Here is a 25068-nt window from a genome sequence, read left to right as displayed (position 1 = left end):
ACGTCTTGGTAATGGGGATCCTGAGGAATGGGAGAATTCTAGAGCTATTCAAAAGGAAGTAGCAGCAATATGTTGCAATTGCATGAATGTAAACAGAGAAGGAGAGAGAGCAGATTTTGAGGTAGTAATCTTGGAGAACTGGAAGGATGATGGAGTTGTCATCAAGGAAAGGGAGAAATAGGAAAGGTTTTAGAAGAAAAAGGATATGCACATGCATCAGGTTTAATGTGTTGAGTGGTCATCCAGTCAACAGGATGATGTATTGGAAAGACAGACAAAGATGCAGGACTTGGCAGAGAGCACAAGGTCTATAGTAGAAAAATAGATTTAGAAATTATCTACATAGAATCCACAGAAAACATGATGTCATCTGGAGAGAAGGGTAGAGGAAGAGAAGGCTCACAAATGGACCTGGATTTTCCTGATGAACAGCTCTACCATCATCATCCGAAATGACATTATCAAGACTTTTTAGATACAAGTATCAAACTACGAACAGACTAAAATGAAGGTAATGTTATATATTTTTAAAAGAATTAATTAGCATGAATAATTTCCATGTGTCTGACAGACCCAAGCCCCAAATATGTACAAATCCAAAACCAATGATTGTACATGGCCCCTACCTTCATAATAGGCTGAATTCACAATTCAAACAACTCAGAACTTTGGGATGTTTGATATCTGGATCCAGATCCAAATTGTGTGTCTTTACTTGCCCCTCTCAACTCTATGCTCTTGCTACAAATTTAGTATGGAAACAGGAACTGAATTTTCCTTTTTAGGAAAAGAATTCACCATAGTCCAAATACAAGGCTACTAAGAACGCAAGTCACAGGGTATCTTGCTTTAAGACTATGAACTGACTTTAATGGATGGAGAGAGAAGGAGAGAAATTGTGTTCTACAAGTCTGAACACAGCACTTGGCATCAGGAATTGCTCAGCTTAAATCCTGGCTCGGACACTGACTTGTTCTGTGGCTTTGGGCAAGTCACTTAACTTCACTGCATCCCTTTTCCCTATTTGCAAGTTACTTCTTATCTATGTCACAGGAATGTTGGGCATATTAATAGGACAGTAAAGCAGTCTATAAGCTAAATATTTATCATTGTTATGAGACATTCTGTGCAAACTGAAGTTTAAAAGGATCCATTTATGTATGGTCCTGTTCAGATTGACCAAAAACGTAATTTGTATGTTCTAGTCTTGAAATGAGGTGCATGGTTTAAGGAGCAAGACTGAAAGCAAAATGAGGCACATCTTAAATCAAATGTTAACATAAATAGTATTTATTTACAGAGCACCCAAAATAATGCTGAGCATAATGCAGACAAATAAAAGGCCACATTCCCTGTCCCCGATGTCTTACTGTCTACAGACAAGGGCGCCTTTGCTGGATAGGAAGACAAAGGTTATAGTGATAAAATCATGGGGTTCCATATATTCATTGTCCATGTATCCTGGCACTAATGATTTATTTCTAACAACAGTTATGGTGTTGAACAGATGTGGTGATGATAACGATTTTCGAGGTGGAGGAGTATGGGGCAGTGGTGACATGGTGGTGAGGGAGTTCAGCACAACAACAAAAAGGCCAGAGCTGGGAAAGGGCAGAAATGGTGACATGGGAAGTCTGGTGAACAGGATGGGTATGAGGAAGGAAGGAGCAAGGGAAAGGAGGTGGGTGTCTGCAAGGAAGAGAACAAGAGGAGCAGGTGGGGAGACATCCAGGGAGTAAACATGCACAGCAGTTTGATTTAGGTGATGTCAAGAAACTGGGTTTGTGAAGAGTTTCTCCCTCTGCTTTGATTGCTGATGTTGGAGGGTGAGAGTTGTGTCTGGGGGCTGTAGGTCATTCACAGGCTGCTCTGCTCCATATTTGGTGGAGAAGTTAGAGTTGCTGGGACCTTGTGCTCCAGAATGGCTACTATCTAGTTCAGTGAGGCAATGCAGGAGGGTGCAGGTGGACAGTTCTCTCTTGCTCTTCTCATGGCTGCTAATAATAATGAAATAGTACTTTGCTTTTGCATAACACCTGCCATCCTATGATCTCAAAGCACTTTGCATACAACAGTTAATAAAAACACAGAATCCCTACAAGACAGGTAATTTTTGCCCTTATTTTACTGAACGGTAAACCAAAACACAGAGAGGTAAAGTGTCAAGTTCACATAGTAAACCTTTGGCAGAGCTATGAATAGAAACATAGATCTTAGTCTTGGTCCTGTTTTTAACCCTAGTTCCATCCTTCCTCCCACACATCTACAAGAATGTTTTTGTTTACTTGGAGACACTCTAATTGTATGTTTTTAAGAGAGGACATAAAATGGATTAAGATTCACTTAAAGGATTCTCAACAAAAATCAGAACATCTAATTTCCAAGGTAATGTACGTTGTTTATTTGATTATTTGCATAGTGCATAGCACAGTGGGGCCCCTGTCCCTTATTGGGACATCTAGGCACTACCACAATGCAAATAGTAAATAATAGTATTTAGAAAGAATAATTTCACCTACTTGTATACATTGCTGGGTTTTAAATTAATTAACTACAAAAGGAAAAGATTTTAAGTGTTTTATGTACAATTTAATAAAACAACTGCACATGGCACAGAGATGGTAAAAAAGGCTAATGAGACATTTGGGCTTACAGAGAAGGAGAATACCATTTGTCATCATATAAGTCAATGGTACAATCTCACTTTGAATACCATGTTCAGTTCAGCTCTGATCAGCCCTTCTCGAGAAAGAGAGGCAGCAGAAACAGAAGGGGGACCAATATAAATTAAAGTTATGGAAACTATTCTCTAGAGATGAAATAATGAAGAAAATTTATGACAGAAGTACTATTTTAATATTTTGATATGTTTTTATTATATCAACAAAATATTTAAATAAAAAATGACGACATTCTACACCCATGCTGTGTATCAGCACACAGGCTTCCGATTTTCAACTGATCTGTTTGGATTATTAGTAAGGTGCTGCATTTCCAGAGACTATTCTGTGTTTCAGATAATCTCCATGTTGAGACACATCAGTGCACTGATCTGAGGATAAGGATACATTTTCTTTAGCTTTGCATGAGACATACAGTAAGCAGAATGAACTTGTCACAAATTGCCATCTTGGATTCCAGTTCTTAATTGCCAATGTTTTGCTTTGCAATCCTTCCATTAGCAGAGATATGTGCAGCATACATGGTATGCCCATCTACCATCTCTTCAGTGGTTCTGCATCTACTGAACTACTATCCACTACAGCTCTGAACTACTAACCACTACACCACAGAGATTCTTTTGTTTTGTTTTTAGCATTTGGCATGTCTTTTACGTCACTCATATCTATGACAGACAGATTGAGAATAGGGGTTCATTGAAACAAAAAAAGCCTATTTCTCAGAAATGTGTTGCTCAGACAGAAATGTGTCTGCTCAGACAGAGCTAATCTCAGACAGAGCTAATCTCAGAGCTAATCCCTTTCTGGAATATGGAATGCTTTAGATAAGGATAATTTCTGTATTGAAACCAAGTGAGGTAGCCTTTTATATAGCACGGCTGAGATGAGGACTTTCATTTGTTTTTGAAATTTTGCAAAATGTTATTTTCAGAAAGACCTATTTTATAAGATCACACTACAGTTTTTTCCTGACGTTTGGAATGCTATGTTATAACATGTGAAAGCTATCTTAATATTATTAAAAGTATGAAAACTGGAGGCTGGAAATAATTTACTGAAAACTTCTGTAAATTTTATTGCAGAATAACTCACATTTTTGCTCCCATCAAATCTAAATCTGAGCCCAGTTTTACTCACATGACATCTTTTTAATCATTATCATTGTCTACACAGTCAGCACTCTTATGTAGTCAGAATAAATGAATTTATTCCGTTCTACAGTAGTTGACTATTTGCCAATTATAACCCACAATCCAGGTGGCTTTTCTAGTATAAATCATTCCCTTTGGGATTGGATAATCAATCAGCAGGTGGCTTTTCTAATATAAATAATTCCCTTTGGAACTGGACAATCAAAAAGTGTCATCATAGTTTGTCTTTTTTCCCCATTACATCTTGATTATAGTACTGCTACCCAATAAACAGGATTTTACAGAGTGTTGGAATTAAAGTGCTTTTGAGCCTTATGTTTCTTATTTTTTGTTCTCTGTTGTACATGGTTTTTACTGTACTACTGCTTTTATACAATATTTTTGATGAAATAAATCGGGTTTTTTTGTTTCTAATCCCAAAGCATCTAAATGGTACTTTATTGCAAATTAAAGCTAACTGCACTCCAGTGGCAAACATTCATAAAAAAAACCATTACTAAACTGAACAACAAAGGTATAAAGTTAAGGGTCAGTTTAAGGCTACCCAGCTATTTGATATTATTCCAAAGCACTATCTTTTTGCAATAATAACAGAAGTCCTGCTGTGGTGGAAAGGGTCTAGCCCAATCCTGATATAAATGGTACCTGCTAATTAAATCTTGATGATTTAAATATTTGAGTTCTATAAATTATGCTATGTAACTTGTACAGGGACTGATTCCATTTGCATGGTAATGAAGCATTCTCAAAAGGTGCGGAATGTCTTCGGTGAGTGAATGAGACTTTATGTGTATGTGCTAAGAAAACATGCTGGTTGCACTCCATAGAGCAAAGAATTAATTGGAAGTAGAGAAAAACTTTGTTTTTTTCACAATGCACGCCAACATACACATAAACATTAACACAGGAAGAGACAAGAACTTAGCAGAAGCAAATATGAGGAAGAAAATCAATTTGGTATAAGAGCTAATCTAATCAAGCTTGTTTTTTTAACAAGAAGAAATAATTGCACTACTCTGGATTGATTTAAGATTGGGGTCATTCCACAATAATGTATTAAACTAGGTAAACCTCTCATCTCACAAAAGGAAAGGTGATTATTTCTAGAGTCTCACCTGAAACAAACAGACCACCAGCTGAAGAAAAGCTGACTTTGGGAGACTCCATAGAGAGAATAACTCCAGGTTTAGAAAATGGGAGTGCCAGAAATGACGGGCCATCGTGTAATGTGTTCAATTTTGATTCCTCTCCTATTTCTTCCTTGACTTGCTCTTCACAAAAGGCCACTGCAGTCAATGGGGCTACATGAGGTATAAGTCAGAGGAGAAACTGGCCCTTAAAGAATAACTTGTAACTAAGGTATGGGGCCTAGTTTTATATATATTTTGGATAGTGACGTGCTAAGTTAATATATTTTGCTTAGCCAACTTTCATTTCATGTCTTTCTATCTATTTTTAGTGCTTTGTAAATAAATTTGGCTTCTATTTAAGATAATTGGATTTGGAGGCAGATACTTAAGTTGAGGATAATCACTGAGGCATGCCTCAGAAAGAAAGAAAGATATTCACCTTTGCTTTCAAAGAGGCTGAGTCAGGACTAGGATAATGACGTGATCACTCAGCCAAGGTGAGGGCGGTTACAATTCCTAATTCCAAATAGTGTCAAAAGGGGGTGGTGATAGCTTCCCCCACAGTGCTGAAAGGGACACTCGTGGAGGCTCAGGTAAGCACAGGGAGTGTCAAATAACCCGAAGAGAACTGGACCCAGTCACTCCTGGTGTCAACAGAAAATATACTAGGATATATGGAGAAACTGGTTCTATACAATTGTAAGGGTGTTTAAAGATTAATAATGAACTCTTTTGTAAAGGGATCTAAAAATATATTAACAATTTTGTAAAAATAAAAGAATAAATTATGAGATAGTTTTTATTCTGAACAGAGGAAAATATTGCAATAAAGGTACAGAGAACACACAGATACACACATTCCAGAAGAGAAAAGATGAATTACTCATCTCCTGAGTCTTCCAGTTATCAAAAGAAAACCCTAAATGTATATTTCAAATCCATGCAAAGACAAAAAACAAATTCAGAAAAGCACTGAATCCTCCCCCCTCACTCTCCGGTGGAATAAAATAATTTTTAAAGAGCATAAATACTAATCAAGCATTTCAATCTCCCATTTAATAGTGATAAGCACCCAAATTAGCTTAGAATTTGAACTTCTTATCCTATTTATGTACAGTCAAGATCACTTAATTTTATATCAGAGTTGATATCTACATTTCTAGCAACTGAAAATGAATTCTAAATAGAACTATGCATTTAAAATCATTGAAGCAACATACAATGACCAGCCACATTTTTCAGTAGCAGAACTACTCATCCAATCAGTGATTATCCAATCAGGTATAAGTTAAATCTGGTAAAGTTAAATGTCAGTCATTGCACAGGAATTAATTGTTCTTTGTGCATAGTTGACTGTGACTGGAAAATGTTTTATTTATTTATTTTTAAAATATTGTCTACTCAGCAATGCGATTTTCAGAATGAAATGAGCAATAAAGGACATTCACTCTATGCTTCCACAATGAATAAGCAAAGATGCCAAAAGGCATAATGAGCTGCTGCTTTTAATTTTTTTCAGCACATTATATCCTCCTGTGGTCAAAGCTAAGAAGGGGACTGAGGGCCCAAGAAACAGACTGAGGTTTATGTTACAGAATTTCTGGCAACTGTTCCCCTCAGAAGGGGAGGGTTGGAGTGTGCAGAGACGTATATTGCATGACCACCATGCCCTGAAGATCCAGCCCTCATGAGCGGTTGCCATGCTTTCCCTTCACCTTTGACAGACCAATTTCTCTCCATTCCTCTGCTCCATCAGAGATAAGGCTTTTGTACAGGTATGGTCAGGAAGTGAATGATGCATGGGACAGCTTTAATTTTACTGACAATAACTCTCTGAATATTTCTAGACTTATTTGGAGAGCATGCTATAGATATCAGCTACTCTCCAACCAAGTTTCATAACAACAAGGCATGGACAGGAGGAAATGGGGCATTCATGCTACTCCTCATTCTGTGTTTCCTGAAACAGTGCTTCCACATCCTGAGTATTTGGAAGAGAGTATCAGGCTGTATGAAATTATTTTTAGAACAATATCTTTTTAATGAATATATTTATTATTTATCATTATTAATATTTAATAATAATATTTTAAATATTTTAACAAAAAGTATGCAGATCATTAATACTGATAATTATTAACTAATGTAGATGATATCACAGATCAAGAACAAAACCTTACTGAAAATCTAGCAAAAATTACTTTAAGAATGAAAATCAACACAGAAGGTATGATGTTTGAATGCTAGGTTGTATTAAAACCCCACCATTCAAATAGTGTAAACAATACATCTTTTTTGTATAGTGTGTTTAGAACTGTAGCCTTAAAAAGCTTAAAATATCTAAGGGTACATATTCACAAGGACTCCAAGACTCCGTGTATGTAGGCAAAATTATTGCTGACAAAATTTACTAGGCTATTTTGCACTCCCCCCAAATGAAATCTGAATATTTGTGTCTCTAGTTGCTTGTGTTTCTAAGCAAACTGCTGTTCAGAGGCCACCCTTCTGTAAATTCATCCCATATTTGCAATCACTGAAAATAGGAAGGGACTTCAGGAGGTCATCCAGTCCAACCCCCTGCTCAAAGTAGGACCAACCCCAACTAAATCATCCAAGCCAGGGCTTTGTCAAGCCACACCTTAAAAACATCTAAGAATGGAGAATACACTACCTGTCTAGGTAATCCATTCCAGTGCCTCACCACCCTCCTAGTAAAATAGTTTTTCCTAATATCCAACCTAGACCTCCCGCACTGCAACTTGAGACCATTGTTCCTGTCATTTGCCACCACAGAGAACACCTTAGCTCCATCCTCTTTGTAACCCCCCTTCAGGTAGTTAAAGGCTGCTATCAAATCTCCCTCCTCACTCTTCTCTTCTGCAAACTAAATAAGCCCAGTTCCCTCATCCTCTCTTCATAAGTCATGTGCCCCAGCCTCCTAATCATTTTCATTGCCCTCTGCTGGATTCGCTCCAATTTGTCCACATCCTTCCTGTAGTGGGGGGCCCAAAATTGGATATTCCACTATTCCAAATGTGGCCTCACTAGTGCTGAATAGAGGGGAATAATCACTTCCCTCTATCTGCTGGCAATGCTCCTACTAATGCAGCCCAATATACCATTAGGCTTCTTGGCAATAAGGACACTGTGTTGACTCATATCCAGCTTTTTGTTCACTGTAATCCCATGTCTTTTCTGGCTGCTGAGCCAGTTCATCTCCAGTCTGTATCTGTGCATAGGATTCTACTGTTCTAAGTGCAAGACTCTGCACTTGTCCTTGTTGAACCTGATCGGATTTCTTTTGGCCCAATCCTCCAATTTGTCTAGGTTACTCTGTGTCCTATCCCTACCCTCCCAGCATATACACCCTATCATCAGATCATGAATGAAGACGTTGAACAAAACTGGCCCCAGGACTGACCACTGGGGAACTCTGCTTTTATACTGGCTGCCAACTAGACATCGAGCCGTTGATCACTACTCATTGAGCCTGATGATTTAGCCAGCTTTCTATCCACCTTATAGTCCATTCATCCAACCCATACTACTTTAACTTGCTCCCTGTCACTTTAAATCCCCCAGGACTCAGGTAACAGAAACGTCCAAGGGGATCCCCTTTCAGAGCTCCTCCTGAAGTGTTCCATGAGGACAGGGGGATGTATTTACCCCTGGTGGAATAAGACTTAGCTCCATTACACAAACCCCATCAAGACTTTATGGGTGAAATCTTCACTCCAGCTCAGGCCCCTTCATATTGAGGACAGAGCAATTTAAAGGGGACCTAAAAGCTCTAGTTCCAGCTGAAGGAAATAAACATGAAGGAAATTCACCAGAAAGGCTTGGAAACCAGAAGGCAAATAAAAAGAACCATATTTATATAGTTAAATATCAAGATTTGTAAAACAATTACATGATTTTTGAGTGGCCTGACTCATTTATTGGGAACAGCAATTTTACATATTATTCCCTCAGTCACAATTACACCTGAGCAACTTTCTCCCTTCCTGTTTCACCTGTGCCACCCTATTGAGTATATGTAAGGACATAATTTGGCCTAGGATAGTACCTGAAAATAAACTCAGAATTCAAATATCCACATTTAAAAAAGAAGTCTCTGTCTCCTTCTCTAATTTAATTTGAGAACCAAAATGTTTATGGGTCTTTGAAGTTTAATCTCAACTATTTCTTATAATTTCATTACTAAAGCAATGATTTATCATTTATTAACCATAAAAGACTTCTCTCCTCTATTCGATAATACAGAACAATTAAAAATCTCCAAAGAATTAACTAAAATGAAAGCTGTTCAGTCAGTTTGTTAACACAATGGTTATGTTTAGATTTTGTAATTTGAAAAAGGGAAACAAGAAATATTCAGTCATTTGGGATTAAAATCGGCAGTCCTCACAGAGGAGATAATGTGCTAAACATTTTCTTTCAACAGCACTGGGTCATTTTATTGTTTATACTAGATGGATTTTATTTATTTATTTAAAGCAGATTATGATGTAAAAGTAACAAATGTAACAGATGGTAAGCCACATCCTCAACTGGATGTAAATCACACATAGCAACACAGATTACAGTGGAGCTACATTGAATTACATCACTTGAAGATCTGGTCTGATATGTTTAAAATATGTATTGTTTGCTGCTACCTATGGAAATAACTTCACTACCATATTTCTCATTCATTAAACAGTCCCTACTGCAAATTTAATATCAAAATGTTCAGATGAATCTTCTTTGTATTAGTAATGTATGACTAAACGGCTGGTCTGATTCACAGTTTTGTCTAATTTCTTAGATAATAGCTTTATATTTAAGGAACTAAACTTGACATACAGTATTAATTGCAATGCCTCTAGCCACTGAGTAAGTGGTGCTTAGTGCTGATTTTGGGTCAGATTCTTAGCTAGTGTCAATTGATATTACTCCATTGTCTTGAGTGGAACCCTGGTAATTGACACCATTTGAGAATCTGGCCCTTCATTTTTTTTCTATTTAATTGACTTATTCTTTGTAGAGTTTTATTTTAATTCTATTAAATTTTCCGTCTTTAAGGATACTTAGAGAATAACCTTTCCAATACTATTTGTTCAAAAATAAGGAGAATTTTATTGAATAAATGATGCAACATCTCTTATTTCTCAGCCTAATAGGTGCCTAGACCACCAGCTCTAGTATCATAGATATACCTAGATACCATAGTGTTGGTACATTAGAAGAACACAGAGACTCAGAATGGGAGATTTATGTGTGAGATTTATGTAGTCCATCATGTTATTAAATTGTAAGCTTTTTGGGGAAGGGACTGTCTTTCTATTGTCTTTGTGCAATACCTTACAGAATGGAGTGGGGCTTACTAGGCAATACTGCAATATGATAACATCGTCATTGTCATCATCTCCTCTTGGATTTCTTCATTACCCCATTAATTTGAGGCCACAAGCACTGTCCCTTAATTCCTATCCCTCTGTGTCCGATGCTATTCTGTGAAGCTGTTGATCTTAACCTGAAGGTGTAGCAGTCTGGGACAAATGAATAAATAAACCCAGACCTTCCATTTCTCAAGGCATCAATTAAGGACACCTGTTAAAATCTGGCCTGTCACAAAACAGACGATTTTTTTAGAACACATTGACTTGTAATTTCTCAGGAATAAATGGTGTATAAACAATGATACAGCCGACTTTACTGAAGTAGAAACTTAAGGAATGATATAAAGAAATTAAAACAGATATATCCAGGTGCTATAAATGATTATTTACACTAATATACTGCAGATATGGCTTTCGATCATAAGGTCAGTTATTCTTTTTGGTTAGACTGAAGGCCAGATGCCTTCATTTTTACCATCTCTAATTCCTTTAAAATCCCTTATTTCACTGAAAATTTCTTTATAGAAGTTAGAGAAAGAAAACAACTATTAGATCATCCAAGTTTCACATGGAAGATATCTTAAAATAGGTTAGCTTATTTAGATTCTGCTCTTAGCCAAAATAATAAACAGCTCAAGAAAGGCTAACTGCTGAGTTGTGTCCATTACATAGGATATAGTGGCAGAACTAAATTAGCTATAACTCTGGAATTGTGGTGGCTGTTTGTTTAAGACTCTGATAGCAGTTTCCCTAGTTTTAGACATTCTTTCTCTTCAGCCACTGTAAATTTAGATGATGAGTAATTCTCTCCACTACTCTGACAGTTTTATTTCTTCAAGATCACAGATCATACAGTTTTAGAAAAGTGACTGGAAAAAATCCCACCCTCTAGACACTGCTAGTAGCTGAGATCTCAGGTAAATGAGTCACTTTTTATATGCATATTTGACACCAGAAAGAAAATCAAAAAGGATCTAAATCTATTGGATAAATGGCCAAATTTGACCAAAGTAAAATGGTTGAATATATATTAAAATGGTAATTACCCATTGCTTAATAAGTAGATATATTTTACTTGTTATTGGTAAAGAAAGATGCAAGCTTTTTAGGAAAATACAAATATTCTAGCCTCAGAAGAGGGCTTGTATTTTTATGCTTGGCTGGGCAATAAATATTCTCACTTCAAAACCATGCAAGATTTCCACCTTATTTTTTCCTTTCAGAAGGGCCTTGATGAGTAAGATGAGCGTGATGATGCTAATGATTATGGAATAATGAATATCTGAATGCAGAAATACTTAACACAGGAAACAATTACAGTTTGCCATGCCAAAAATAACAAACCTCCAGCCCACCTCAGTGCTTACATAAAAGCTAATAACCTTAACTTCTGATTCCTGTAAAACTCACACTGGAAATACAGAACCGTAGGTTTTCCTTAGATAACTGCCACGGATGGTATAGATTGAGATTTTTCTGTAGTGGACATAGCATTGTTGTTGGATTGGAACTTTGGAACCTACGGAACATCAGGGAATGTGATGATTACATTGAAACTGAATGGGTCTAATCACCCAAAGAGTGGAGCAGCCGTTATGGGGGCAATTCTCCTGCATAGGTCAGGCTGGATGCTCTGGCTGACTCGGGGGAAAAACAAAGGTCTTCAGCTTGGGTTCTACAAGGACAGCATGGAACCGGATATGTACTTGGCTAGCTAGCTCACTCTGAAGCCAGCACTGCTCTGTCACTGCTATTGTTACCTGTGCTAGCAGGACTCAGATTAGCTTGGGCAGGCTAGCCCGTGACAGGACACAATATACATTTTGACTTAGGAGATCAAGCAAGTCTTTGAGCCTCCTGCTCTCTGTTTTATAAAGGCTGGATTAATTATTTTGGTGACCTGTCTGAAATACTAAATGAAAAGGAGATAGGAAATCTGCTCATAATGAGCAAAGTCTGCTGAAATCATATAGACTCACAGAGTTTAAAGCCAGAAGGGATCACCAGATCATCTAGTTTGATCTCCTCCACATCACAGGCCACCAAAATCAACGCACACACTAAATTCAACAACTTAAACCAAAACTCCCTCTGATGGGGATCAATGCACATTTTGTTCATTGGTCCATGGCACAGCTGTGAGATCAGATTCAAAGGAAGTATCTTGCCTAATCTAGCCCTTTGGACTAGATTAGATGTGGTCATGGTAGATCTCAATGCAAAACTGCAAAGAGAAAAGAAGGTGTCAATGAACAAAGAAGCTGAAACCATCTGGTCGACTGACAGGAAAGGGTAGCAATAAACGAGTCGCTTTAATGCAGTAGCTATCTAAATCGCAACCCACCCTCTGAACAGTCTCTTTCTATCCTGCAAAATAAAAATGTTGGGTTTTTTTTGTATTGTCCATTTGATGTTGGTAAACTACACTGTCCTCACTAATGATGGATCAATGAGCAGATCTTACTAATATTTAAAATGACTTCTTAGACTGTTTCATTGATGTTCAAAACTTCAAAAATGAAAACAGTACAATTTATATTGCTTATAGTTATTACTTTGCACATATTAACTTCTTAGCTTTCATTGCTAAGTCTCTAACATGTTATTGTGAGTATACTTGTTAAATACAGTCTTTCAGATGCAGCTGCTTAAATAGCTGCCATCTGATCTCTCTCCTTTTTTGCCAAAGAAAGCAGTTCACCTATTGATCTTTGCACATATTCAGAACTATGAGCTGTTTAATGAAGCACCAGGTGACTATTTTTACCACAAAATTGATCCACCTGATCTTGTAAAAATTATGATGGGTGTTTATCCAGTGTTGATTCCTTTCTTAAATGACCATTTATTTGGTGGGTATAAGAGCAACCGCCATCACCCTCAGTAAGAGACGAATACTTGATATGATTAGAGACTTGCTGCTGTTTCCAGTAATTCTGCAGCAATTTCACTCCTATTTTTTGACAGATCAAATTTTCTCTCTGTTGAGAGAGAATGTTGAAATTATACCTGTTGAATTCCTGTTAACCTCAAAAGTTCATTAAAGTGCTCTTGTTATTTTATTTTGGCACTGCTCAGTTTAGGGATATGTCAATAATTTCATTACCAAGCTAAAGGTGAGACTACATGTGCTAATAAAACTAAAAAAACAAAAACCCAGTTGTTTTTCAGACTGAAAGTTTCAGGCCATTAATTTATATATTGAGGAAAAAATTAGTTGTTTTATAAGTTTATTTTTCCACATGTCAAAAACAGACCAAAAATACAATAATTATTTCTAAAAGCAGCTTGGCTTTTTAGTGCTTTAGTGCTTTTTAGATCCACACATTATTTATGACATGTGACGGAACAACCCTGAAATGCTGACATTAAGAAATACAGCACTAAATCTGACATCAGTATAACAGATAAGCTGGTCAGATACCATTAGGATAAACAAACACTCCATAGAATGAAGACAAGTTGCCAGAAAGGACTGGAATTAGTAGTGAGACTATTGGTCATAACTCACTCTCTCTCTATTGGAAACTCTGTAGAACTACATCTCCTTGTTTTTCACTAGTTCTAGGTGATCAGATACTATAATCGTCAGGAGCCATATAAGCAGATATATAGCATTAATAACCTGGTTATTTAGAAACAAATCTTATCTCAAGGGGCATCCATGGTGTAAAGTCCCAAGGATCAGCTGAGCTTCATGGCCAAGGAAGAATAAGTGGATCCTGAGGTGCCTCAACTCTTCAGCTGTGGCTGTTTAGCACCAACATGGCCAGCTAACCTCAGGGCCTCCCCAGGGGTGGAGTCACTCATTCTGACTGTTTTTTATTAGGTATTCTAGAAGGTAACGTCAAGTAAAATAACATTCTAGCTGGGGATGAATTTGTGGTTTTCCCAGCTGATTTATAGGAAACTGAATAGTTCAGCAGAGGCATTCCAGAAGACCAAGAGGTTCCCAGACCTTCCAGCAGGTTCCTGACAGGAATCTTCATGGATATGAGCATGGAGAGGAATGGGAGGCTGAGAAGAGAGAAATATAGAACCAGTTGGAGGGAAAAGTGCCTTTTCGGATGATGCAAAGAGACCTAAAATTGTCCTAAATGGTCTGTTTAGGATTCTAATGGCATATAGGAATCCTCAGCTGATGTAAAGCTAGTGAAACCTGTTCTAAGCCAAATCCTTCTGACCTTCAGGATGTAGAGAGTGTATGGTGGGAAAGACAAGGGACTTCTGGAGGCCAGAAGGGGCCAGACTGGATCACATTGTAATGATCTTCACCAGAGTAATGGTGTTGCATACCATCACAAGCTTGCATAAGTTAGAATAACCCTTATGCTATACCAAATTGTGCCACGGGCCAGTTTGGACCCCAGCTAGCCACAGGATCAGAAAAAGAAAGAGGGTTAGAGCCACCTTTGCTTCCACACATTCTTCCTGCAGAGCACGAGTGAGAAGTGAGACTTTTCTCAGCATGAGGCAACAGTGTATACATGAGAAATACTTGGCTGAAACTTAAACCTTGAGTGAAATCCTGACTCCACTGAAGTGAACAGCAAAACTCCCAGGATTTCACCCAAGATCTGTGCACTTGCTGGAGATCCAAAACCCATAGTATATTGTGTAGTTTTTCTGCTGATTTTGCAGTTTTTGCTAAAGAGAAAGTTTAAAGAGTTAATAAGAGCTATGTGCATATATTGTAAATAAATATAGATAAGGAAGGATTATCCTGATTCTCTATTCTTTTCTCTCCCATCAAGGATTTATCCAAATAAAGAAGTCTAAACTTTTCTTGACTTCTCAGAAGCTGAAATAACAGCCACTTATCCATTCACCCACCAGTCTTTGTAGATTCTTGCAGCATACCTTGGTCAGCACCATATCACATTGTGAATGCCTCATAAACCTCATTTTAAAAACTCACAATATCTTTCTCTTGATTCCCACTCCCTTGTACAGTAGAACCTCAGAGTTACGAACACCAGAGTTAGTAACTGACTGGTCAACCACATAACTCATTTGGAACTGGAAGTACATAATCAGGAAGCAGCAGATATCAAAAAATAAGAAAAAAGAAAAAAATGGCAAATACAGTACAGAACTGTGTTCTGCATAAACTACTAAAAAATAAAGGGAAAGTTAAAAAAAGATTTGACAAGGTGACAAAACTGTTTCCATGTTTGTTTCATTTAACTTAATACAGTTAAAAGCAGCATTTTTCTTCTGCATAGTAAAGTTTCAAAGCTGTATTGTCAATGTTCAGTTGCAAACTTTTGAAAGAACAACCATAAAGTTTTGTTCAGTTACAAACGTTTCAGAGTTATGAACAACTCTCCTAACTCTGAGGTTCTACTATAGATTGAAGTAATTTCCCTGTGAATTATGCAGATCTTCCCAAATAAATGATAACCATGGTCCTACTCTAAAAAAGTGACTCTGAAAGTGGCATGAGGGGGTTTCATATTTATTGTGCCATAATGATTCCAGCTCAAATGTGCTTTGTTTATTAGTAAAACATGTTTTTCTTAGTTGTGTTTGCTTCTGATAATGGTAATATCTGTGTCAAGAATATGTATTAGATTTCAATGATGAAAAAACTCCTTGCACTGATTTGGCTTGAACAAAGATGTAAGATATAGCTACAATGCTGGAAGAAATTAAAGCCAAACACGGAGGCAACAGAAGGTGGTCAGTGGGTAATGGGAATCAGTTAAAAAGAAAAATACTAGCATGGAATTTTATCAATGAAAGATCAAATCAGTTTTAGCAGCACAGGAGGGGAACCAGCAGTTGATGAAAAATGATCTCAAGGCAAATCATCAGTTGGAAATAAAAAACATAGTGTAAGATCAGATATGAGCTTTACGATAAGATACAGAATCACTGTTACAAGATGCCCAAACTGGTGTGGAAAAACACATAAAAGAGGTAAGCATCTATTTGCTGAATATGAACATTAATGTTTCAAAAAAAAGGGAATACAACGAGGGAACTTGGACCAACCACAAAGTTATTAACAGAGAGGAGATGCACAGAGGATTTAAGGGACATGAGAAGTATATGGGTCAAAATATCTGATGTTAACATCTCAGATGAGAAAGAAAGAGGCTATGGGTCTGGCAATCATTTTAAAAGACTTCCCTATCCTATGGCTCCCTATAGATTGTCAGAGGGCCAAGATCAGACTTTGCCTCCTTAAATAGGCAGGAAAATATTTGAAAAGCTTATTTGGCCCCGCTAAATATGAAATCCCAAATGAATGATTAGGAGTGTGGGAACTGCCATATCGGATTAAACTAGTGGTTGTTTTTAGCCCCGTCTCTCTCTCTGTTAGTGGCCAGTATCAGATGCTTCAGATGAAGAGGCAGGACACTATGGGCTTGTCTACACTTACAGCACTGTAGTGTAGCACTTAGTGAAGACGCTACCTATGCCAGTGGGAGAATTTTCTCCTGTTGGTGTAGGTACTCCACCTTCTCAAGAGGTGGTAACTATATCAACAGGAGAATCCCTTCTGTCAACATAGTGCTGTCTACACTGGGAGTTATGTTGGTACAACTGCATTGTTCAGGGGTGTAGAAAATCCGCATCCCTGAGCAACGTAGTTAGGCTGACATAATTTGGTAGTGTAGATCAAACCTATCAGTTAACGTTTGGCTTATGCCCAAAAGCATGAAGACCAGTTTCCTTTCTAATGGGTTTTATCTTATCTAATATAACTGTGATTGTTCCCATTCCCCATATAAATGACCAAACTTGTTTTTCCTTTTATTCCTGCTAAGCACCTAGCCTCAATGATTTCCTACTGCAGGGGACTCCATTGGTCACTCAGTTTTAAATTTGTTGTTTTACAGTTTAGCTGAATGTCTCCTGAATGTTTTTGTGTTAGGAGTAAGGTTAAATAAGGATGGTTTACCTTCTCTTACCATTCATTATTTTTCATACATCTATCATATGCCTTTTTATTATTCTCCATTCAACACTAAATGTTTCTGATAATTTCAGTGAGGATTCATCCCATCACTCTAAGAATGGTTATTACCCAACTCAGAATCCCTTCTATTGTGCTACAATGTTGTTGTTTTTTAAATTCAAACACAGCATTCCAGTTGATGGCCCATTGTTGATTTATAGGTTATCATAATATTTTCCACATTATTTGCTGTCCCATTCACTCTGTTTATTTTCTGTGTCTTAGCCAACTTCTATCCATGACAATACCTTTCACACCAGAACTACTTGGTTTCCTTAATAGCATCCTGTGAGGGACTTTGCCAAAATGTTACTGAAAGTTGAAGAAAATTTTAGAGATACAAAGTCAGTGAGGTCATATCTTTTATTGGATCAACTTCTGCTGTGAAAGAGACAAGCTTCCATGCTACACAGAGTACTTCTGTCTTTCACCAACAGAAGCTGGTCCAATACAAGATATGACCTCACCCACTTTGCCTCTCTAATATCCTGGGACCAACATGGGTACTATCATACTGCAAACAAGTAAATTTTGTCAGCTAATTTTCTTTTAACCATCCTTTTGCTGATACACTGAAACAAATCTAGTTGAGAACAGGAACCCAATATTCCTTCACAGAAAAATTCTGATTGGTCCCTTCCATATGAATATCTATCCTTCATTATTGTTTGAAACTATTTATTTGGTTCTGAAGTAAATCTCACTGTTCCACAATTCCCACATCCAGCTGATCACTTTTTAAAGACAGGTACAACATTTGCTGCACCCAATCCTCTAGTCCAGCAGTCGATTTTAATGAGATTGAAGATTTCTTGTTGGCAGGTCAGCCACATTTTAAGTTCCTTCAGAACTCTTGATAGAAAACTATTGGTTCTAGTGACTTGTTGCTATTTAATTTTTCAGCTTGTTCCAGCACCTCCTCCTTCATTTGAGAGAAGAATAGAGGAGTGAGGCTACCTGCAGCCTGAATGGACCACTTCTGCAGAATTCAGTCCTAGAAAAGAGATAGCTTTTTTTTATAACTACCCTTTGATGTGTGGTTCAGAATCAGTAATGAATCTGAGTTAGACAGAGATCACCTAAGGATTAGTAAGGACAATGACACTGCCTCTGCAGAAGATCTGAGGAGATTGACATATCTGTCAAACGTGAATACAAGTGTAGTTGCCCAGGATAAATGATCTATGGATTAGTTTACTTCTGTTTAACTGGATGAGGACATGCAAATTAAAATCAGTGAATGGAAACCAAGGACACTTGTGAGGCTGTGAAATTTGCTACAGAACTGGAATCTTTCTATTCCACAGCATATTAGAAAAAGAAGCAGCTCATTGTAAGTCCTAAATCTTGTTCCTCATGTTTATGGGAAAACAGATTCTACATGGATGCCTGAAATGTCTGAGGGGATTGAAAATTATTAAATTCAGTTTATCCAAAACAAACAGAGCACGACAATAACTATAGTACAGTTCTGCTCTGTTAATTGTGTGTAAAAAGTGGCCCCTTCTTTCTGCACTGACCTGCTTCCTGTATTTGACATATTTGCTTACTTTAATGACAAAAAATAACTTTTACTACTTTTTACATTAGTTAGCTCTACAGAGTTTATGCAGCTTGATGTATTCCTTCTCATGTAACAGCAACAGAATTGCATCCAATTATATAGTCAATCAATCACATTTATGTAACTCCAATGAAGGCAACTGTGTTGCACTGAGAGTATAATTTGAGGATAGTGGAATTGTACAGCTTAATCAAGGGCAGAATTTGGTGCAGTTAACCTTTGTTACTGGTGCAAAAAGGAAATATTCAGCTTGATTCTTAGGTAATATCTTACATTGACCTGGAGGTGTAAATTCCAGCTTGAGGAGACATACCTGATCAAGCTAGCATGCTAAAAATAGAAGGTAGCTGTGGCAGTCCGAGAGGTGGGAGGGGCTAGCTGCCCCAAGCACTTACTTGTCCGAGATGCTAGGCATTGGGGGCAGGCAGTCCCTTCTCCTGCACACTAGCGTGATTAGAGCTAGCATGTGTATGTCTCCGCAAGCTGGAATTTGCAGTTCCAGACATACAATTTGATCCCAGGATGAGTTTGAAGAACTGGCAGTAGAAGCTGACAGCATTTTTTTTATTATTGTTTATTTGTATTGCAGCAGAAGCTAGAGGTCTCAATTAACCTGAGTTTATGAACAGCCCTGAGCAAGTGGTAGTATGTAAGATTAACCAAAACTGAAATACCCCTGGAAGGCATTGTGAACCAAAGTTCCCCCTTCCTTCTTTCTGCAGGGGATAGTAATTTACAGACAGATTATACACGCAGTTAATTTCTTCCTCCTTATGCCACACCAACTCAAGTACTCTGGCCAGTCAAGAGAGGTAGTGGAGCTAAGACTGCCTATTTCCCATCCCTCCTTGACAACTGGCTCCAACAAGGGAGTATGCAGGTGGGTAGCCCATTTGCTCCAACATGCCAGGACCCAAGGTCCAGCTAGCCAGCATAGGTGTATAAATTTCTCTTATTTTTCTGAATTCCTTTTACTTGCTTTCATCAGCTCATAGTCCAAGTAAGACTCTAGTCCTAAGGGTTTAAAAAACATTAGATATAAGAAGGAGGAGGATGATCAAAGGAACACTGCTAAGTTTTTGCAGTTACACGAGTAGCTAGTGTAGTGTACAGTGCAGTGCAGTGTAGTTCTGATTCTGTTGGGGGAAGTTGTTGTTTCCCATTTGATATGGTGATGATGTAGAAGCTATATACACAGGATCCCTTCATGCCATTTTTAGTCACTTGTCTGAGCACAAACGGATTGGGTTGCAGTAAAACATGCCAAAAGGCATGGGTTTTTTTATGTTAATCAACAAATCTTTCCCCCCTCCCCCCCATAAAAATGGTTTAAAAATGCTCTTTGGGGCAGAGAATATTCTTTTTTTTTTTGCTATATATATATAAGTACATGGCGTAGCACATGGGGGCACTGACACCTGGTCTATGACTAGGGCTTCTAGGTGCTACGGTAATACAAGTTATAAGTAATAGCAATAACTCCTGATTGGAAATTCTAGGTGCTACCACTATGCAAATATTAAACACCACCACCACACTCATTAACAGCAACAAGTTAACATTTTAACAGATCAGTTAACATTTTAAACATTCTGAGGCAGAGTGTCTCCTGATGCTTTCCCTAGAACTCCCTCAATACAAGACTGTGCCTTACATCAATTGTTTTACAATTCTAGGGTTCACTCCACCCAACTCTCAAGCTGGGTAAATTATTTGAAGAAATATGTCATTGTCTTGCTAAATTGTTCAACAAATATTATTGAATAGTGCTGTTCATCAAGGTAGTGATTTATATTTGTCAGAAATCAAGAATATTGGAACAATAAGTCAAATATTTGTAACTGCATACCAGTATAATTATTCTGATTATAAATTTGGTTCTTCATTAGAAATGTTTTGAACATTTTGAATGGTGTTTTCTAAATCAAGTAATTCTTAAATCATAGTGTCTTCTGATGAGTTCTACTGCCTCACTTAAAAAGGGACTGACATTCTGATGAGACAAAGGAGTGAGGTAATGTATTTCATTGGACTAACTTTTGTTGGTAACAGAGAGAAACTTTCAAGCTTACACAGAACCCTTCTTCAGGTCTGGCAAACTTACTCAATGGTACTACACTATGGTTAGGTCGATGCAAGCTGCCTTGTGTTGACCTTCCTGTGGAAGTGTCTTCACTTAAATTCAGCTCCTCCCCAAGTAGCGTAGAGTCATGGTAAATGTAATTAGGTCGATGCAGTGTCAGTGTAGACACTGCTTTGTTCACCTTGACTGTTGCTGCCTTTCAGGAGCCATCCCACAATGTCCCACGCTGACAATACAATTGATACAAGCACTCCTACTGAGGACACACACTGCCGACATAAGGAGCCAAGTGTGCACACACACAAGTAATTTAATAACTGTGGTGGCTGTTTGCTGACATAAATTGGGTCATAATTTTGTAGTATAGACATGTCCTCAGAGAGTCACAGCTAATTACAAGAGGAAGGGGATTATTTAGCATAAGTAGTTAACACATATTTCAAGGAACCATTCAAGGTGAAGTGGACCATTAACTCCCCTCCAGTTACAGGGAGGAAAGGAAGTGGAAGGGAAGCAGCGGGTGGGTTATTAATGGATTATGGATTGTTGTAATAAGCCATATATTCAGTGTCTCTATTCAGTCCACTATTTTTAGTGTCTAGCAAAGTTATGAATTTAAGCTCCCAGGCTCATCTTTTGAAATTGTTGTGTAACTTTCCTTTGAGGATCAGGACTGATATGTCAGATTGTAGGACAGGCTCCTGCCCGGTCCAGTCCTGGCGGCCCCTCCGCGGGCCCAGGCTCAGAGGAAGGCCACTGCGCCTTCCTACACAACAGGGGAATGTTGTTCTTTGAGTCTTTCGCCCCGGCCCTCAGGCAGGGCGGGCGAGCAAAGGAGTCTTTCGCCCCGGCCCTCAGGCAGGGCGGGCGAGCAAAGGAGTCTTTCGCCCCGGCCCTCAGGCAGGGCGGGCGAGCAAAGGAGTCTTTCGCCCCGGCCCTCAGGCAGGGCGGGCGAGCAAAGGAGTCTTTCGCCCCGGCCCTCAGGCAGGGCGCGGCGAGCAAAGGAGTCTTTCGCCCCGGCCCTCAGGCAGGGCGGGCGAGCAAAGGAGTCTTTCGCCCCGGCCCTCAGGCAGGGCGGGCGAGCAAAGGAGTCTTTCGCCCCGGCCCTCAGGCAGGGCGGGCGAGCAAAGGAGTCTTTCGCCCCGGCCCTCAGGCAGGGCGGGCGAGCAAAGGAGTCTTTCGCCCCGGCCCTCAGGCAGGGCGGGCGAGCAAAGGAGTCTTTCGCCCCGGCCCTCAGGCAGGGCGGGCGAGCAAAGGAGTCTTTCGCCCCGGCCCTCAGGCAGGGCGGGCGAGCAAAGGAGTCTTTCGCCCCGGCCCTCAGGCAGGGCGGGCGAGCAAAGGAGTCTTTCGCCCCGGCCCTCAGGCAGGGCGGGCGAGCAAGGAGTCTTTCGCCCCGGCCCTCAGGCAGGGCGGGCGAGCAAAGGGGCAGTGGCTCGAGTTTAGCGGGCGGCAGAGGCTATTCCCTTCTGAGGGTTGGCAAGGATCAGGGGGGGAGGGGAGGGGGACGCAGGCCCACCCAACTCCACTGCGTCCCAGCCCAGGGCCCTAGCAGTGGCACGGGTGTTGCCACTCAGTCGGCGGGGCTCCTGCCGCAACACGCCGACTGGGCTTCACCCCTAGTACAGCCACGCCTCTGGCTGTCCCTGGGCTCCTTCCTCCCTGAGTTCCCCAATACCTGTGTCCGCCAGCTCCTCGGGGTCGTCGGGGTATACCGCCCGGGGTAGGCCAGTCAGTCCTTCGGCATCCACGGGGGGTAGACCGGGGAGCTCCTCGGCAAGGGGCAGCTCCTCCAGATCGCTGGGTTGGGGGTACGGTTCAGCCTCCGGTAGCTCATCCAGGTCGGATCCTGCCTCCAGGGGTTGGGCGTCTGGCAGCTCCTCCAGGTCCGGACCAGCTTCGGGGTAGAACTCCCAGCTCTCTGGTCCTGGGGGCTCGTCCCAGCCGCTGCGGGCCTGTGGCTGGACCCGGCGCCTCGGGCCTGGAGACCTCGGCCAGTCCAGAGGGCCCGGAGGCCCAACCCAGGCCTTAGAGGCGGGTCGCCGCTGCCGCAAGGCCGGGGGGGGGGTTTACCTGCAGCCGTAGGCTGGTGTGGTTCAGCCCCTTGCCGCAGCCGGCAAGGCAGCACGTCTGTCTCCACCGGCAGCCTTCTCCCTTCTGAGCTGCAGGGCCTACTTTTTATGGCTGCAGTCCTCTCTAAGGCTCCGCCCCCCTGCTGTCGGGTTGGCCGCCCGGCAGGACCTATCGGGGGCCAGTAGTCTGGTTGCTGGGCAGACTGGGCTGCCGGCAAGTCTAGGGTCTGATTGGGCGCCTGCGGCCCCTCCGCGGGCCCAGGCTCAGAGGAAGGCCACTGCGCCTTCCTACACAGATATAGAGTGATCACTTTGTGAAAAGTCTTCACCCACAGGTGATGTGATGTTTTTGTCTTTTATCTTTTTCCTGTGTGAATTCATTAGAGGGCATAGTGATTATTTCACCCATGTAGCTGTATTGGTGGACAAAGTACACCACATGTTGTGATAAGTATGTGTAGAACCCCTGGATCTTGAAAGATGTGTTGTGTGGGATATTGATCATTGTAGCAATGGAGATATGTCTGCAGGTTTTGCATCTGCTGTTCTGGCAGGGTCTGGTGCCGCTTTGAGTTGGTGTGTCATGGTCTGTGGGGAGATTGCTTCTGATGATGAGCTTGGAGAGGTTGAGGGGCTGCTTGAAGGTGAGAAGAGTGGGTGCAGGAAATATTTATTTCAGGATGGGGTCCCTACTGAGTATGGGTTGTATTTGTTTGATGATACCCTGGATGGGTTCCAGTGTAGTGTGGTAGGTGATAAGTAGGGGTGTGCGGTCAGAGGGGGTTTTATTTTACCCAGAGAGAACCTGCTTCAATTCAGAAATAAAATCCCCTCCATCCACACACCCCTAGTTAACATAGATGTTAAGTTTATAAGAATGTGTTTAATGTTTGGACTTTATGAAATGCTTGTGAGTTGCTGCATACATTAATCTCACTTATAATATCTCCATCTCATGTTATAAGTTAATATTTAAGTGTTTGCTTTGTAACAATAAAAGTGTTTCCTATGAAACTGGAAACCACCCCAGTCAGGAGAGAAGCATTGCCAAGTGTGGAATACTAGTTTACCACAAGAAGTGTCATCTCCTGCCCAACAAAAGAAGGCTTATAGACACCAGGCGAATCGTTGTGGAACATCAGAGGACAAAAGTCTCTGTTGATTGCTCCCCTCACACCCATGAAGAAGGGACATACACAAAACCTTGTCCCATCACAGTTTGAACTCTGGAGAAAACGAATAAAAATCCCTGACCAGAAGGAACTATATTACTATGCTGCTTGGAATTGGGAAAGGGCAATATTTCTAAGTTTAAGCAAGGGATCCCCAAACTGCTTAACTTGGACTTGCCCTAAAGGACATCTAGAGCTTTCTTATTACAGCAGCTTCTGTTACTTTTGGTACCTAAGACTGTAACTCATTTGTGTGCATATGTTTACCTGTTTTAACCTTGTAAATAACTCTCATTTTTTTTCCTTAGTTAATAAACCTTTAGTTAGATTATTATAGGATTGGCTTCAAACGTTGTCTTTGCTGTGAGCTCTACGGTGCACTTGACCTGGGCTAAGTCACTGGTCTTTTGGGACTGGGAGTAACTTGAATATTGTTGATGAGTTCCAGAGGGGTAGCCGTGTTAGTCTGTTTTTAGCAAAACAGCGAGAGTCCTGTGGCACCTTAAAGACTAACAAATTTATTTGATATATTGTTATATATATATGATGTGTTATGTTATGGGCATATATATATATATATATATATGAATATTGTTGTGACTTTTGGTGTAAGGGACCATCTATCACAAAAGCAGGCTTGCCTGGGTGGCAAGATAGAACGGCGTTCCTAATGGAGACTGTCTGTAACTCTATGTTAAGGCTATTAAAGTGCTTGAGAAGTTCACCCTTGATACTTGGTTGGTGAAATCTAATTATAGAACACACAACCAGGTTAGGGTTTGTGCCCTGGTTTATAACAGTCTGCCCTGAAGTTGGCACCAATGTTCATGAGCCACTCCAGACAGTCATTAGAAGTAGCCATTGCAAATT

The 25068-nt window shown here is 40.0% G+C and overlaps 1 protein-coding gene across 1 annotated transcript in view; it reads right to left on the bottom strand.

The window, feature by feature from the left end:
* Positions 1 to 25068, bottom strand: part of ADGRB3 (adhesion G protein-coupled receptor B3) — a 567040-nt gene that overhangs the window by 235400 nt on the left and 306572 nt on the right. The gene's annotated exons all lie outside the window — the stretch shown is intronic.

The sequence above is a fragment of the Emydura macquarii genome, unplaced genomic scaffold (genome assembly GCF_026122565.2).
Source record: "Emydura macquarii macquarii isolate MOO-44397 ecotype Brisbane River unplaced genomic scaffold, CSIRO-AGI_Emac_v2 contig_2437, whole genome shotgun sequence".
Taxonomy (NCBI): Eukaryota; Metazoa; Chordata; order Testudines; family Chelidae; genus Emydura; species Emydura macquarii.
This window is presented reverse-complemented; position numbering and strand designations above follow the sequence as displayed.